The sequence below is a fragment of the Grammomys surdaster genome, unplaced genomic scaffold, assembly GCF_004785775.1.
Source record: "Grammomys surdaster isolate TR1022 unplaced genomic scaffold, NIH_TR_1.0 126278, whole genome shotgun sequence".
Lineage (NCBI taxonomy): Eukaryota > Metazoa > Chordata > Mammalia > Rodentia > Muridae > Grammomys > Grammomys surdaster.
Window position 1 is genome coordinate 7,533,440 of NW_021621078.1, and position 18,952 is coordinate 7,552,391.

General features: G+C 41.7%; 1 protein-coding gene and 1 pseudogene across 2 annotated transcripts in view; one reads left to right on the forward strand and one right to left on the reverse strand.

The window, feature by feature from the left end:
- Positions 1 to 18,952, reverse strand: part of Smyd4 (SET and MYND domain containing 4) — a 47,848-nt gene that overhangs the window by 26,524 nt on the left and 2,372 nt on the right. The gene's annotated exons all lie outside the window — the stretch shown is intronic.
- On the forward strand, positions 7,829 to 8,263 carry LOC114613965 (annotated as a pseudogene).

The following is an 18,952-nucleotide window of genomic DNA, read 5'->3' on the forward strand; positions in this document are numbered from 1 at the left end:
TGGGGGTGGTGTTTTAAAACAGGGTTTCTCTGTGTAGCCCTGGCTCTCCTGTAATTTACTCTGTAGACCAGGCTGTCCTTGAACTCAGAGATCTACCTGCCTCTGTCTCCCAGGTGCTGGAATTAAAGGCATGAATTACCACTGCCTGGCTAAATTATTTTTACAAAATTAAAAAAAAAATGTGGAGAACCTGACCTCCTCCACTGGCTTCCATGCTGCATGCATATGCAGGCATACACATCTGCACCCATCTCATACCTATCACACGCACGCGCACGCACACACACACACACACGAGTAGAAAGAATTCTTACTAGTAAAACAGAACAATCAAGTTTTTGTTATATAATACACATTAAATAATACCTCTAAGTACATGATTATGCACATTTATCATATTGTGCAACCATCACTGTTTATCTTTTTGTTTCGTTTTGTTTTTTGGAGGCATGATTCCCCTGTGTTGCTCTGGAATTCACTCTATAGTCCAGGCTGGTCTTGAACTTGATGATCTGCCTGCCTCTGGCTCCCAAATGCTGGGATTTAGGGTGTGCACCACCACCTCTGGCTATCACTGCTGTATTTTTTTTAACATTTATTTATTTTGTGCATGTGTGTGTGTATAAGCATGTAATACATGCCATGGCATACATGTGGAGGTCAGAGGACAACTTTCAGGAGTTAGTTCTTTCCTCCCACTGTGGGTTCTAGGGAATTAAACTCAGGTTGTTAGGTTTGCATGGCAAGTGCCTTTACCACAGAGCCACCCTGCTGGCCCTATTATCGGTTCCTTATATAAAGGGATCATATAATATTGTGGGGGAGTGGATGAAGTCCTAAATAAATGAGTTCTGTTGACATGGCTGTACTCAGACCCATGGGAATTGGCAAAGCCTTCCTCTGGTCCTGTGAGGATGCTGACAGTGTGTCTAAAAACTAGACACCAGAGCTTTCTCCTCTGAGATGACTGTTAACTCCAGACTGTTCCTCTACAGAGACTGTCCACCAAGACTAGCTAAGCTGCCTACTTGTGCTGTACACTACAAATGAGCTGAGTTTCCAGGTTATGGCATAGTACATACCGTCTATGTTAGGGTAGAGCACAGCCTACCCTAACAGTTTTTCTGTACACATGTCTGTTCTTCCTTCAGGTTTCCAGAACCAAGCCTTGCTGGATAGAGCATATTTGTCTGTTTTGGGTTTGGCTTATTTCACTTGATAAAAATTTTTCAAGGTTTAATATATTACAGCATGTCACAGAATTTCACTATTTAAAAAAATGGGTGAATATTTCATTATCCATTCATGTATTTGTAGACATTCATGTGTGTAGTGGTTTAAATAAAAATAGCCCCCCATAGGTTCATACAGTTGAATGCTTAGTCATGGAGTAGCAATACTTGAGAAGGATTACAAAGTGTGGCCTTATTGGAGTAGGAGTAGCCTTGTTGTAGAAAGTGTGTCCCTTTGAGGTCCCAGCAACAAGGCTGCTCTGATCACATCCAAAGACCTTCTAGGTCTATGTGATCTGGCTGGAATTGAGACATGCCCTCAATATACACCTTTAATCCCAAACAATGAAGGAAAAGTTAGTTTGTAAAAGGAAGCATTAATGTTTGAAAGTAATGTCTAATTAAGAGGTGACTAATCAGACTAATCAGAGAAAGATCTGACAGAATAGGATATGCCCAAGTTTCACAAGAACAGAGAGGAAAGAGAGGTAGCATAAGAGGGAGCATTGCAGAGGGAGAGAGGAGGTTTCATTGGGGCATTTGTACAGAGACAGGTTGCAGAGATAGAACAGGTGAAGACAGAACAATCCAGAGAATGAGAAGGAGCCAGAAGATTAGGACAGACTGCCAATATTAGTAGGCTAAGCAGAGCATTCGCAGTCAGAAACTGAGAGAAATCAAATTGAACCACACAGCTTGGAAAGGAGTTTGAGCAGCAACAGCTGAGTTAAACTAGCCAACAGAATTCAGAAAGAACTAGAAAAGGGGAGCTTATTCAGCAGTAAATCTCAGAGGCTAAAATCATTCTAGGCCTAGGTTAGACTGCATGGAGGCTAGATGCTTCCAGGATTAGGCCTAGGTTAGCAGACGGAGGCAGTAAACCTTGGAGAAAACAATTACTATAAGAGAATATGTCACAGGCATGGATATGAACCTCTCAGCTACTTCTCCAGCATCATGTCTGTTTGCATTGTTAGGAGTCATCTAGGAAAGGCTAAGGCATGTGAGTGACTTTCCTGGAGATGGTCCACCGTGTTTTGCATGGCCTTCAAGGGGTAAGTTCTGAGAGGCAAGGTCCCAAGAAACTTCATCCCAGAATTGCTACTTACTTATGATATGCCTTTCCTTGTCACTATTATTTAATATGATTCCTGGGCTTTAGCCCATCCTATTGGGCAGATTTCCTGCAGATTAACGTAAAGATGAACTTTCACGACTTAATGCTGTTCAGATGAATTAATGATTTTATAGAATTCCTGATTTGATTCAAATAATTTTAGGAAGAATTAGGAGAGAGTTTTAGTTGGTTTGCCAGAAAGATGTAATGAAGTCAGAATCAAGAATAGAATGTGCCTACTCCGCATAGAATAGTAAGTAAAGGCTGCATAATAAAGAATACAACAAGTTTTCACAACTACACTAAAAAGAGAAATAGGCTTGGGACAAATCTGTGATCAAGGAAAAACATTCATTCTAGATCAGGTCCAAGGATGAAGCCACAGGTGTGCACTATGATAAAGTGAGGCCATGTGAAACTGTTGTTTTGAGCTTAAAGAATAAAATACTACTCTGAACTTAACTATCAACATTCTTCTACGTAACTTCCCTTTTGTATAAAATTTTATCTATGAGGTAGTTTTCTAAAGAACTTGTGTCTATAAAGGTATAAAAAGGCTGAGAGAAAAGAAATAAGATGGTGGCATCTGGGCCTCTGCCCCATCCACTCACCAAATGTATGCGTGTGGCTTCGGGGGGCTCTGCCCCATCCATCCAAATATATATATGTATATGTCTGTTTATCTATATGTATATACATATGTGTATAGGTATATGTGTATGTATACAAGTATGCATAAACACTGTGGAGTTGATGAGACAAGTGGTTGGGCCATGGCCAGAATGTGTGTGTTTGCATGTGTCTATGTGTGCTTGAATTTTCCCTTTCTTTTTTTCTCTCTGGTTCACAAAGAGTTAACAAGTTCTAGGCCTCTTGCCTGGCCAGCAAGATGTCCTCAAACTAGAGAAATAAGAAACTAGCGCTTATTAATGCATAAGCAGTAAGATTATAAGGCCAAGGATCCTCAGTGTTTAGCCTTCGTGCGACTCTTGTGTTCCACCTCAGCTCATTCCCCAGCCAGAGGCTGCTCCAGCACATGCTCCCTCCAGTGATGACAATGAACTAACCCTCTGAAACTGTGCGCCAGCCCCATTTAAATGCTCCCCTTTATAAGAGTTGCTGTGGCCATGGTGTCTCTTCACAGCAATAAAACACTGACTAAGACAGAGTGTTTTCCACTTCTGGCAACTGTGGATAATGCTGCTACAAACACTGGTGTGCAAGTATCTGCTCATATCCTGCTTTCAATTCTTTTGTGTATAAACCCAGAAGTGGGATTACTGCACCATACAATGATTCTCTAACTTTCAGGCAGTTTCCAAAACGGTTGTGTCATTGTACATCCCCACTGGCTATGAGAAGGGTTCCCACTTCTACACATCTTCACCACCATCTCTGTTTTTGTTTTTTAGTAACAGCTGTCTAACGACTGTGAAGTGGTATCTTATCTCAGTGTTGATTTGCATTTCCCTGATCATTAATGTTGTAAGGCATCATTTCATATGTTTATTGGCTGTTTGTGTATCATCTTCTTTGGAGATGTTGATTCAAGTTATTTGTTTATTTTTTAATTGGAGTTTTAAAAATTGTTGAGTTGTGGGAGTTCTTCATTAACTCTGAATATTAATACCTGATGAAAATGATTAACAAGTATTTGCTACCATTTTGGGGCTTCCATTCTGGGTTATGTTTTTATTCTTTTGATACTCTTTTGATTCTCAACAGTTTAATCTGGATGAAGTCCAGTTTGTTTTTGCTTTTAATGGCCATGCTATTGACACATCCAGTAATCACGGTCAAACCCAGTCACGAAGTTTCTTTTAAGAGATTTATAGTTTTAGCTCTTTAAGTTTGTAATGTCTGTTTCACTTAATTTTGTATATTGTATAAAAGTCTAACTTCATGCTTTTCCATATGGCTTGTAAGTAGTATACAAAGAGCTAAATTTCTCCTTCCTCAAGTCTCAACCTCTGATGTGTAGCAATTTCTTCAGAGAAAAACATCCACCTTGGTGGGAAGCTCCTTAAACACAGAATGTACCATGGAGGTGAAATAGTCCATCCTACATGGAAACTTGCTAACACAGGAAGTACACAACTCAGCAGCTCTACTAAGTGTGTAAAACTGACTGGAGGCACTAGGTTCCTCCTTCCCTATGCATATAGAAGCTGTAAGGATTGGGGAGAGACTGTCCGGTCAGCTCAGCTGCTGCACAGAAGACGCTCAGACCCACTGTGCTGGCTCCAAGAGACTTTCCAGCCTGTTGAGCTGCCTGTAGGTTGTGCAGTGAACTCTAGGTTTCTAGCTTTCATGAGCTTTCCATGCTATGGTGAGCTCTTAGAGATTCAGGGTGTCACACAACACCCTTCCTCATTCCTTGTCTTAGTTAGGGTTCTGTTTGGGTTTTACTGCTGTGAACAGACACCATGACCAAAGCAATTCTTATAAGAACAACATTTAACTGGGGCTGGCTTACAGGTTGAATGGTTCAGTCCATTATCAGCAAGGCGAGAACAAGGCAGCATCCAGGCAGACATGGTGTAGGAGGAGCTGAGAGTTCTACATTTTCATCTGAAGGCCACTAGGAGAAGACTGGCTCTCACACGGTTAGGATGAGGGTCTCATTGCCCACCTCCACAGAGACACACTTCCTCCAACAAGGCCACATCTCCTAAAAGTGCCATTCCCTGGTCCAAGCATATTCAAACTATCTCAGGTTACTACTGCTGTGAAGAGACACCATGACCAGGGTAACTATAAAAGAAAGTATTTAATTGGAAGCTTGCTTACAGTTCATTCATGATCATCGTGGTGGGAAGCACACAGGCTTGGCACTAGAGTAGTAGCTGAGAGCTCTACATGCAGCAGGCAGAGAGAGACAGATCCCCTCCCCCTCTCTCTTTGAAAGACTGGGTCTGGCATGAAATTTTGAAACCTCAAAGCCTCCAAGATATACTTCCTAATCTTTCTAAACAGTTCTACCAACTGGAGACCAAATATTTAAATATATGAGCCTACTGGGTATTCTCGTTCAAACTACCTCCCACTCCCCAACCCCTTTCTCTCCTCCTTCCCTCCACTCTCTCTCCCTCCTATCTAGTGAGACCAAGAAAAGTCTCTTAATGGAGCCAGCTTGCAAAGTGGAAAATCCCTACTTTGGCCTTAGACTAGGTACAAAGTTTGACTGGAAGTAACAATTTAGTAACTGGCATCCATCTATATTTATGTCTATTTTTTTCCTCTCACCATCTCAAAGCAAGTGTAGCTGAATGTGGTGGTACACACCTTTAATACCAGCACTCAGAGACAGAGGTTAGTCTGGTCTACATAATAAGTTACAGGCTAGCCAGAGCTACATAGTGAATCATGCCTCAAAAAAAGAAAAGAAAAGAAAGAGGAGAAGGAGGAGGAAGAAGAAGAGGAGGAAGAGAAAGAAGAAGAAGAGGAAGAGAAGAAGGAGGAGGAACAGCAGCAGCAGCAACAAACACAGCAATTACCAGTGTTTACCTTTGATATTTTTAGGCATCTGCTAGGCGTGAAGATAACAATATTATAGTTTGAATGTGGCAAGTACCCCAAAAGCCCATATGCTTGAACATGGTCGTTAACTGGTAAGACTGTTTTAGAAGGTTGTGATAGGCGCCCTTTGTATATAAAACCTAGCTAGCAGATATACACAGCATCCTCACATTATATAAGTGACTTAAGAGTAGAGAAACAGATATGAAGCTCCTGGTTCATTCTGAGACTACCACACTCTGATTCTAAGAGTTGACAAAGAAAACAGAAGATATATGTAGGCTAATATTTATAACTATCGCTATAAAAATCTTACATTAACAGATTAAGAAAAAAGGTTGCCGGGCAGTGGTGGCGCACGCCTTTAATCCCAGCACTTGGAGGCAGAGGCAGGCAGATTTCTGAGTTCGAGTCCAGCCTGGTCTACAGAGTGAGTTCCAGGACAGCCAGGGCTACACAGAGAAACCCTGTCTGGAAAAACCAAAAAAAAAAAAAAAAAAAAGAAAAATGGTCATTTCTCTCAAGATATTTTTTAAAAATTTGATAAAGGCCAATGTGTATTTGTGATAAAAAAAAATGTTAGCATTAAGGAACATTGGGTAACTTCCTTGAACTGAAGCATGCTGCATATTATAAGCCTATGGTAAATACCTTAAATGTTTATTAGTACTCAACACAGCATAAGATGTGTATGCTATGGAAGTTAAAAAGTGAGACATGCAAATACTGGATCAGAGGATTACTCTGTATGGATATCATCATTTAACCTAAACATGTCAAGGAAATTGACATAAAAATGAAATGATGTTCAAGTAGAGCAAAGCAGTCATTCATATAGCAATTTTAACAACTCTACCTCTTATTTATACTCCTAGCCATCAATTATGATACGTAATTGGGGGAAAATGTTTATATACAATACCAACCCAGGAAACCTTATAAGTAAAAATAAATCTAACAGGAAATGTGCAAGACCAACATAAAGAAAACTATAAACCTTTACTTAAGGACATAAAAGAAAGCCCAAATAAGTGGCAAGACAACCTTTTCCGCGGATGAAAACATTTAATATTGTAAAGTTGTCAGCTCTCCCTAAATGAATCTATAAATTTAACACAATCCCAATCAAGAGCCCAGCAACAAACACTTTTTATGAAACACAACAAGCCAATTCTAAAGTTCACACGGGCGAAATGTACATGACATGACAAAGGTTCTGAAGAAGGGTGATGACTGTGGATGTGTGCATCTCGGCCTACTTATATAGCTAGGAAGTCTCATTTGTACGGGAGGGCTCCCTGCTTTTTGAGTGCCCCTTTCCTTCTGCTAGTAAATCTCAGCGGGAAAACTATTCTGGAGAGGAAACAGGGTTGACCTCCAGAGCACAGGAAGTTTGGGCAATCAAAGTTGAAACTGAGTATCTTTGACCAAAGGGATGTGGGAGATCAAGGTTAGGCTAATCAATTCCCGAGGCTGGGCACAGTGGCCAACACCTTTACTCCCAGCACTCAGGAGGCAGAAGCAGTAAGATCTCCGGGAGTTCAAGGCCAGCCTGATTTACAGAGTAAGTTCCGGGACAGCAAGGGCTATACAATGAGACTCTCTCTTGAAATATAAAATAAAGTCTTCCCAGAACTTTTCAATGAAACTCTCCAGAAAGAAGGCCTCCTTCTCTGGGGTTAGTAATCTATGAATGTATCCTGGGCTAAGTATGGGTATAGTATTACCAAATGCAAAGTCTATTGGTTGTTGAAGAAGTCTGATGGCATGCTCTGAGCCTCTGTATGTATACAAACTGGCCTGAAAATACATATCTGCTTTTGAAATTTTTAGTTTCATAGTTACAAATTTCAAATTTGAGCTGGGTTTCTGTTAACCTGAAACTCAAAGAGTTATGAAATGAATGAAGTTTTCTCTTCAGGGCCCAGGCACTATGGGAGCTGCAGGTTACCATGTAGACATGGCCAAGTCTAAGAACCACACCACACACAACCAGTCCTGCAAATGGCACAGAAATGGCATCAAGAAATCCCGGTCACAAAGATACAAATCTCTTAAGGGGGTTGACCCCAAGCTCCTGAGGAACATGCACTTTGCCAAGAAGCACAACAAGAAAGGCCTGAAGAAGATGCAGGCCAACAATGCAAAGGCAGTGAGTGCACTCGCAAAGGCCATCAAGGCCCTGGTGAAGCCTCAAGCCATCAAGTCCAAGATGCCAAAGGGCCCCAGCCGCAAACTCAGCTGCCTGGCTTTCATCGCTCACCCCAAGCTTGGGAAGCGGATTCGAAGCTACATGGCCAAGGGTTGTAGGCTCTGCCAACCAAAGCCCAAGGTTCAGACCAAGGCAGAGGCCACAGCTCCAGCTAAGGCTCCTAAAGGTGCCCAGGCCCCTGTGAAGGCCTCATAGAAAAGGCTCCTGCCAGTGTGAAAACAGATGGACTGCTGGGACACACCTGCCTATATATTATTAGGATATGATCAGTGTCCTATGCTTGATGGTGCTGGAGACGAAGCCCAGGCTTTTACATATGCTAGGTAAGATCTCTACCATTGTCCCCATATGTTACATACAATACCTAACATAACATAAACACCTTATACATAGTTGTTATGTCGTATGGTTCAGTGCCTAATGACAAGACAAAAGAGCCTATACACGTCCAGTACAGATGTGTCCTAAGGCTACCTACACATACCACAAATGCTATAACAAATGAGAATAAGGGGCTAGAGAGATGCCTCAGTGGTTAAGAACACTGGATGCTCTTTCAGAGCACCTGGGTTCAATTCCCAGCCCCCATGATGTGGCTCACAATTATCTATAACTCCAGTCCTGGGGAATCTGTCAACTTTTCCCAGCCTCCATGGACACCTGGCAAGCACATGGTATACAACAACACATGCAGATAAAATATTCAGACACAAAACATTAAAAAACAAAATCGGATGCAGAGAATACCGCTCAGACTCGTTGTGGTGGATAGAGGATGTGTGTCAAGCGGGAAGTTATAACGGTGTGCCTACACATGACAAGTACACGGACTCAGTGCAGTGTGATGCAATTCAAGTTTGGATTTTGAGGAGTTGCTGGTTTGGATTTTGAGGAGTTGCTAGGATTCTTTTCCCTGCTTAGTATTTTTCATCTAAGGTCCCATGAATCTAGGTATGTAGAACCTGTGGATATGGATGGCTGACTGTACATTGAAAGACATCATTAAATTTTAAAAGATTTTTAAAAACCAGAAAAATTAGTAGCATACATACTGCAGTATATCAAATATTCAAACAGCTAGGCTTATAGATAGATGTAAGATGACCCACTAACAAAATGGACAAAGGACACAAATTGAACACACAGAGGAAATGCAAATGAGCTGTAATGGCAGAAAAGGAATACTTTTTCCCTTGTGATCAGAAAGCTGTGGATTAAACACCAGCCTTTTTTGCCTTTGTTCTTTTCACATTCACTGGTTCTGGGGACTGACCCCAAGGATGGACTGCTGCTTTGGAATGTTGGAAACATCTCTCACACATTGTTTGTGGTAAGCTGACAAAGGGTTTCTGAATACATACGGCAGTATCTATTCATTTTAAGATGCCCATAACCATGGGTGGAGCAATTCTCTGCCTAAGAGTCTCTCTGAATTTCTTAAGTATGTGCTCAAAAACACACATAAAGATTGTTTACTGAAGCATTGTTTGCAACAGTGAAACAAAACCAAACAACAACAAAAGTACTTAATAGCTCATTAGTAGGAAAAGGAACAACTAAATTGGGACACAATTATACTATTCTAGTTCTATCACATAACTATTAAGAAGATTAAGGTGTGATGTTGAAAAGCCCCCTTAGAACAACACACACGATGTAATTGAATAGAGAATAAAAAAAGATATGTAATGTATTTATGTACAAACATATGCAAACACACAAAAGGACTAGAAAGCTCTTTGACTAAATATCTTTGAAAAGAACAAGCAGTGTTACAGATTACAAATGATAAGTTCCCTCAAACTCCTAAATTGAAAGCTCAATGCAGAAAGTGACTGGATCAGGAATGCTCTGATTTAATCAACAGATTAATCAACTGAGAGATTAAAAATCTGAAGGCAACACTTCCAAGGGATAGAAACAAGGTGTACTGGCTGGTTTTCTGTGTCAACTTGACACAAGCTGGAGTTATCATAGAGAAAAGAGCCTCCCTTGAGGAAATGCCTCCATGAGATCCAGCTGTAAGGCATTTTCTCAGTTAGTGACCAAGGGTGGGAGAGCCCATTGTTGGTGGTGCCATCCCTGGGCTGGTCGTCTTGGGTTCTATAAGAAATCAAGCTGAGCAAGCCAGGGGAAGCAAGCCAGTAAGTAACATCTCTCTATGGCCTCTGCCTCAGCTCCTGCTTCCTGACCTGCTCGAGTTCCAATCCCAACTTCTCTTTGGTGATGAACAGCAATGTGGAAGTGTAAGCTGAACAAGCCCTTTCCTCCCCAACTTGCTTCTTAGTTATGTTTGTGCAGGAAGAGAAAACCTGACTAAGACACAAGGTGAGGCCTAACTGGAGAAGTTTGACACCAGAGGCATGTCCTTCAAGAGTCTATCTCATCCATGATCCTTCCATTTCTCTGCTTCCTGGCTGTAAAAGTATTTATTTGACTGACGTAATTGTCATGTTGGAGGTTTACTGCCTCCACTGGCTAACTTAGGCCTAGTCCTGGAAGCTTCTAGTGTCCATACAATCTAAGTCTAGAATGTTTCCGCCTCTGGGACTTGCTGCCAAGAAGATCAATCACTCTTTCTTGTTCTTTCTGAACTCCAGCTGGCTGATTCAACTCAGCTGTTCTGGCTCAAATTCCTCTCCCAGCTGATTTTATTCATAATCTGTCTTTTCTCTTGGCCTTTGAATGCTCTGCTTGGCCTCAAACTAACTCTACTAATCTTTGCTAACCTCCTGTCTCCTTCCCATTCTCTCGCTTGCTTTGTCCTTACCTGTGTCTAGTTTGTTCTGGCTTCCATTCTTCTCTGTACAACTGTCCTGGTAAACCTGCCTCCTTCTCCCTCTGTGCCACTCTACTCTCCCTCTCAACTCTCCTGCTGTGCTCTCCATGAACACTACTGTATTCCTGTACTGTGCTCTCTCCTTCCTGCACTGTTTGTCTCTTCCTTAAGTAGCTTCCCTTTCCTTTCTTTCTCCTGAGAGTTGGGCAGATCCTATTCTGTCAAATCTTTCTCTGATTCTTCCCTTTGTCTGCCACTCAATTAGACATCATTTTCAAATGAGGTGCTTCCTTCTACAAACCAACTTTACCTTCATTGTTTCAAATTAAAGGTGAGTACTTAAGGATGTGTCTCTTTTCCAACCAGTGAGATTAAAGGTGTGTGCTAGAAACAGTTCCCCCCCATAAATAACACAGTCTTGGGGTTCACAGTATGATCAAATATCCTGAGACACTTGGCTGCCCTGTGGTGAACAGAATGCAGATGGTTAAGGATATGCTCATGAGGTTTCAGATGGGAGTCTGAGTCATTGGCTTAGAGTCATTCCTGTGACACTGACAAAGGACTTGACTACATTTTGCCTCGAGATTGTGGAAGACTGAGCTTAAAAATGATGGATTAATACACTGGAGTGAATTTTAAGCAGCCAAGGCAATGGCTTGAATGTTACTGGTGCTGGGCAGTGGTGGTGCATGCCTTTAATCCCAGCACTTGGGAGGCAGAGGCAGGTGGATTTCTGAGTTCGGGGCTAGCCTGGTCTACAGCGTGAGTTCCAGGACAGCCTGGGCTATACAGAGAAACCCTGTCTCGAAAAACCAAAAAAAAGAATGTTACTGGCTGCATTTAACTGGATTCATATTAACAATTGGGAACAAAAAAGGAGAGTAGAAAGCACAGTTTTGGCAGAAAGAGGGTTCTTCATATACAACTTAGTTTTTATAGTTAGCATTTGTGTTGCTGTGACCAAAATACCCAATGGAAACAACTTCAGAGGAAAAATTTATCCTGCCTCGTGGGTTCAGGTATCCTGCCTCATGGGTTCAAGGGGTTTCCTTCAGTAACTTCAGGGAAGACAAGATGGAGCAGCTCACCCTGCTGACAGAAGGGTGTAGGAGAAGACAAGTGTTCATTGTGTGGTAGACAGGAAACGGAGAGCTGCCTACAACCTTACAGACCTACCACCACTGACCTACCTCTGTTAGCCAGTCCCTACATCTTAAAGGATCTACAGTCTATTAAAAGAACACTACCAGCTAGGAACCAAGTATCAAATCACCAGTTTGTAGGGGATAAAAATACAAGGAACACATCTCAATAGGAGTGCGTTCCAAAATGTGGACAAGAAAAGCACAGTTGTTAATAAGAGTAATGCTGGCCAGGAATGATCCAAACCTTTAATTCCAGCACTTGTAAGAGAAAAGCAGGTTGATCTCTGTGAGTTCAAGACAAGCCTGATCTACATAGTTCTAGAATAGCGAGAGCTACATTGTGAGAGCCTGTCTCAAAACAAACAAAACCAAAACATTAAATAAACAAACAAGCAAACATTTCTAAGGCTTTGGGTTTAATCCCTATGACCCCAAACAACCAAACAGCTCTCCTCAGTCCAAGCCAAACTACAACATTGGGGCTAGTGAGATGGCTCAACATATGAAAGTGCTTCCAAAAAAGATTGACAATTGTAGTTTGATCCCTGGGGACACACACAGAGGGAGGAGAGGACCAATTCTTACAAGATACCCTCTGACCTCCACACATATGCCTCCCACAAATAAAAAATATATATGATAAAAAAGAAAGAAATCTATAGCTACACATGGTCATACATATCTATCATCCAGCACTCCAGAGGCTGAGGCAGGATGATTGTCAGTTCCAGACCACATAGCAAGCACTAGGCCAGACAGGGCTACATAGTGTGAACCTGTCTTAAAAAACAAAAAAATCAATTAAACAGCAACATAACAACCATCACAATAAAAACCCAAAAGAGTACTTTGTAATAAGGACAACACCAAAAACGTTCCTTTAAGGACAGTTCTGGAATCAGCAATATCCTTCCAAGTGCTCAGGGATGTAGAAACATTTGGAAAACTTTCCCTGGAGAAATGAGCACCAGGGTACACTGCTCTCAGAGCTGCCCAGCAAGTTGTTTATCCTGGACTTATTTCAGCCTTCCCAACTGCTCAGGCATTCAGGGGCCACTTTTGTAGTAGCCAGTGTCTAAAAAGGCTAAACTACTGCTCAACATGGCTGTGGAACTTGGCGTTATCCCTATGTGGCTGGTTCTGTAGTTATACAGAATACAAGAGTTATAGCACCATGAAAGCTTCCAACAAGATCCCGATCCAGTCACTTCTCAAAGGTTGGATCCAGCAACTAAGGTCACATGCGTCTTTGGGGTGATAAGTTATATTCAAATCATGACATTCCACCCTGACACCCATCTCATAATGTAAAATGCTGAGCCATCTCACCAGCCCATGGCTTTGAACTCTTGATGCTCTGAGCCTCTGTTTGGATTATGAGTCTGTCAGTGAAGCATTCCTTTGCTGGTATCACAAGCAACTTCTTCCAGCATCCAACCCAGATTGAAGACCAGCAGCTCTGCAGGAATCATACAGGTTTTCAATGCCAGACTGGCACAGCTGAGACATCGAGCCTTGTGGACTCAGCAGGTACTATATTCTCAGCCTCTTCAGACCATCCACTGTTGGACTACCCAGACCATACTATGTAAGCCAATCTCATTTTAATATGTATATTCATCTGGGTGTATGGTGTATGCCTTTACTCACAGCAATCGGGAAGCAGAGGCAGGCATATCTCTGAGTTCAAGGCCAGCCTGGTCTATAGAGTGAATTCCAGGACAGCCAGGGATATATGGAGAAAACCTGTTTCAACAAAACCATATATTCATTCTATTAGCTTTATTTCCTTAGAGAATTCTAATACATGTGGGTACCAGGGGTTTGAACTCAAAGTCTTCATCTTTATGTAGCAAGTTTCCTTGTGCTAGCACTAGTGAAGCTGAGGCAGGAAGATCAAACCTGACACCAGCCTGTGCTACACAGAAAGACCCTGTCTTTAAAAAAAAACAAAAACAAAACACCATAAACTTCAGTATAGCTGGTTCTTTACTGGTCCTTGGAGGCGGTCCTCCTGAGCTTTAGTTTGAGAGCCTAAAAAGAACTCTTCTTTCTTTAGGTCTCCAGGTTTTTCAGTCTTAGGAGGTTCTAAACTTGGATCTGTGGCTATCATATCACAGACATTCAACATCTGGCAGATGTCTTGTCAGAGAGATCATTTGTGTTTGTGGCAGTGTCCCTTCTGGCCATGGGATTTTGTTCCTCAACACTGCAGGACTATAGACTTGTTCTGCCTTTTTAGTTGACTTTCCATTCCTGAGAACCGGGGAAAACTGATTCTGTACTCAGGCTTTGAATTTGCCCATCTGTCAATCAGTCACACCAGACCTAAACAACTGCCAAGAGTTCTGCTGACTTCTGTTTCCTCCAGGGTGGTCACTTTGCTGGGCTCATCCTCATCCCTTGGTCTGCAGTTTATCCCCAGAAAGAAAATGGCTAATGACTGCTAAGAAGCAGTCTTTCCCTTCAGAAATTTTAGTCCATCTAGACCTTGCTGCTATCTGATGTCTTTAAAATGTGTTTGTTATGGTAGAAATTTTTAGTTTTTTTAGTTGCCTTAGGAGTATTGCCTGCTGTGACCTATCATAGCCTGCCAGAAAGCAGAAGTCCCATTTGGCATAAGTGAAGAAAACTGGCGTCAATACTTACTATAAAAATTGTACAAAAAAAAAAAGAAAGAAAGGAAGGAAGAGAAAAAGAAAGAAAGAAAAGAAAATAGATTTAATACAGAGTGCAAGGGAAAAGAAAAAAAAAAAACAGCCAGTTTCTGGGTTGTAACTGGACAGATGTTGGTACAGTTCAGAAAGAGGTTCTACAAGATGATCTGATGTAGGCTGAGAGGTGGGAATATCATGAGTTTACTCTTTCTCTCTCCTTTCTTTCTCTCTTTCTTTCTTTTCTTATGAAAACAAGGTCTCATGTAGTCTATGGTCTCAAACTCAGCACTGTAAATTACCTCGAACTTCTGATCCTTCTACATGCTGGCACTGTAAGCATGTGCTACCAGGCCTGGCTCACACATTTGGTCTTTCAATACAGAATAGCTCTGTGATAATTAATGTCAATCAACAACTTGACATAACCAAGAATCATCTGGAGAGTCTCAATGAAGTGACTGCCTACATCGGAGTAGGCTAAGGGCATGCTGATAAGGGATTATCCTGATGGGTAATTGATATGGGAAGACCAAGCCCATTGTGAGCAGCACCACTCCCAGAGCAGAGGTCTTAGGAAATATAAGAGGAGAAAGCCTGCTAAGAGCAAGCAGGCAAGCAAGCCAGGATCCATGTATTTATTCTCTTTCTGTTCGTGACTGTAGATGTGATGTTGCCTTGGCTTCCTGGGAAACATGAACCATATCCTGGAATTGCAAGGCAAATAAACCTTTTCCTCTTCCAAGTTGCTTTATGCTAAGATATTTTATCACAGCAATAGAAGTGAAACTTAGAATAGGCCCATAATTTCCAGCTTTGGAACTGTACCTAAGGGTGTTGTAATTCACTAGGATAGGGACTACTGGAAGGCAATCTGATTTTGATGGTAAAATCATGTGTTTGTTTTTAGATATGCTAAATTTATAAATTTGAGACTCAGAAAAGAGGTCAGGACTTGAGATCCGTTTTAGAGACATTCCAGAGAAAGCTGATGTCACTGGTCTGAATGCAAGTACCTCAGCTGAGAATATAAAGTGCATAGGGAAGAAAGCCCAGGCTACACCCTCTATTACACAACCAGACAAACCCTCCTCTTTAATTAACTATTCCTGTCAATGTACCAAATAGTCAATGATTCCTGTTTATTTAGTACGTTTCTGTTATTAAGCCAGAATAACTTACCTAGCCAAAAGTCTGCCTATTAGCCATACTTTCATCAGTTCTCAACCATTTTTGGAATTCTGCAAAGGGAATCCACAGATCCTGTAGACTGCTTAGACATTTTTCAGCTTTTTTCAAGTTGCAGGTCATGATTCAGTGGGTCATGAAATTAATTTAGTGGGTTCTGATTAGCATTTCAAAATGAGGCAAGCAAAAGGCATACTGTCACAGTACAGCACATGAAGTAAGCATTCACACATTCTTACTCGGTGGCTTAGTCAGTTTTATGGCTCTAAATGCCACAGAGACCCCCCCAGGTTTGTATCTCTATCCTAGGCCTCTCTCTTAAATTCCAAACATATTTAGACATTACCATTGGGACACATTGTAAGGAGGAGGCCCTTAAACAGGACCAACTCCATTTTGTAAAAGGAAACTTGTAGAGACTAGTCTGGTACTTGTAAAGGCAAGTCTGGAAATGAAACTGTGCTGAGATAACCAGACACGAGTGGTTATCTGCCATGCACGTCACCAGTAATGCTGAATCCAACATAAAAGAGAAGCCCGTCCAGAGCACTTCATTCACACTTGTAGCCATGACTGGCCAATGTGATCCTCCAGACAAAGCCTCCTCAGCACCCAATCATCAAAGAGTTAACTGAGAGACCTATGCCTCCAACTTCATGGCCAAGCCCCAACTTCAAACCAAGAGACCAATGCCTCCAGCTTCTTTGTGGTCAAGCACCCTACAAGGTCAAATTATCTGGAAGCCACAGCCTCACCCCGCCTTACCGGACTCTGGACCTGTAACCCAAAACCAACATAAGGACTCAGGTCATATAATCCATGAATGAATGATGTGTTTATTGCTATGCTTATTTCTTTGGTAATTAGCAACTTATTATTTGTGTTAATTGTGCATATTGTTAGAAGCAATGTATAGGAAATGTGGCAATATCTTGTTGTAGCAATAGCCTTAGCATTTGTGTTTGTTTGCTGTGCATTATCATTAAAGAAGTAACTGAATTCCACAAACTCTCTGTCTCTTGGTGTACTCTCTCTTCCCTCTTGAGGAGCTGATGATCTCATAGTCAAATCCAGTATATGATCCTTGAGTGGAGCAGGATCTGTCAATCCTCTCTCTGGGGGGATTCTAACCCCTTGCTCAGAACAGATAAGAGTAGCCTGCTCGAAACACACATGCAACTCAAACATGGACTGTGGGAGTGTGGTTCCTTTCCCCTATCTTCAGTTCCTAGATTTGGCAATGTCACTCTCCTCCCTTCTCCCTGGAGTCAGTTTTACTTCTCATACTCCACAACACAACACCCCTCATCTAAAGAGCTGCCATTAAATCTACCTCAGAGTCCAAATGCTTCTTCCTCCCCTAACTACACTCACGCTGGCCTAAGTCCATCTTCTTTTTTCCTTTTTAGTATTTCGATACAGGGTTTCTCTGTGTAGCCCCTGGCTGTCCTGGAACTTACTCTGTACACCAGGCTGGCCTCGAACTCGGAAATCTGCCTGCCTCTGCTTCCCAAGTGCTGGGATTAAAGGCGCGTGTCACCACCGCCCTGCCCTACGTCCATCTTCTAATTGAGGTTACTGCATTGGTCTTACAGGGTTCTCTGCTTCTACCCTGGCTCCTTCCACTGTCTATCTTTGACACAGCAGACAGGAGGTTCTTTAAAACAGGGCTCAGGACCACGGGACTGTTCAGAGCTGGCAGGAAGACTGTTGACCTGAGTTTAATCCCTAGAACCCACATGGTAGAAGAACCAACTCCCCTAAGTTGTCCTCTGACCACCATGTGTAAACGGTCCATGTGCATGCATATACATGGTTCACACACACAGAGAAGTAAAAAGAAATTTAAATTGAAAATCATTAAAAAGAAAAATCAGTGCTCAGCAAACTTTCCATGTAGAAGGCTAGAGTACTTAGGCTTTGCAAGGTAAGAAGTAAATATTAATTATAGTTACTCGTATAACAAATAGATTTCCAAAACCTTTTGACAAAACTAAAAAATATAATAGAGTATAATTTTTGTAATGTACATCTACTAATGACAACAGTGGGATTTGTTTCTTTTTAAAATTATTATCATTATTAGTTTTTGCGTGTTTATTCATATTCCACAGCCTGTGTGTGGAGGTCAGAGTACGACTCTGTGGAATTGGATTTCTCGTCTTTGTGTGGGTCCTAGAGATTGAACTCAAGTCATCAAGCTTGCACAGTAGGTGGTCAGGCTTGCACAGTAGGTGGTCAGGCTAGTATCTTAGGAAGGCAAGCATTTTACTTCCTGAGCCAGCTCACTGGCCTTTTTTATTTAAAAAAAAGGAAAAAAAAGTCTTTTTTTTGTTTAATTAGGGTTCAAGGCCAGTGCTCTTTATCTTAAAATCAACTGCAAATGTTTATCTGCTAAAAGCCATTCTTACCCCTGGTCCTAAGAGACAATTGGATGGCTTTATCCTGCAGGCTTAGTTTGTTCATCGCTCTTTGAGAATATAATCAGCTCACATCCCACTCAAGCCTCTGCCAACTAGTTTTCTATTGCTGTTCAACAAACTACCCAAGCTGAGCAGCTCCAAACAACAGCCATTTATTATCCTCACAGTCCTGTGGGCCAGAAGCCTAAGCAGACGCATCTGCCTCTCTTGCTATTTATTGCCTGAATCTGCTCAGGGCATCCACATTCACATCCTTTCCTGGTGATCCTTGTTCTTTGCCTGGTTATGTGTTCTAAGTATTAGTATATGTGCTGTCAAAAACAATTGTTAGTTAGTTAGTTAGTTTGTTTGTTTATTTATTTATTTATTTTTGAGACAGTGTATCAATATGTTGCCCTTGTTGCTTGCTGACCTGGAAATCTCTACATAGACCAGCCTGGCCTTGAACTCAGAGACCTCAACCTGCCTCTGCTTTCAGATTGCAGGGATTACTATTCTTGATTGCCACAGAGCAATAATATTTACTGAACATGTGATCATGTGGTGCTTAGGACTCTTGCACCTAAGGCTGAGGGATCATGGAGGAAGAGGGAGTGGAAAGATTTTTTTTTTTTTTTTTTTTGGTTTGATTTTTCGAGACAGGGTTTCTCTGTGTAGCCCTGGCTGTCCTGGAGCAGACC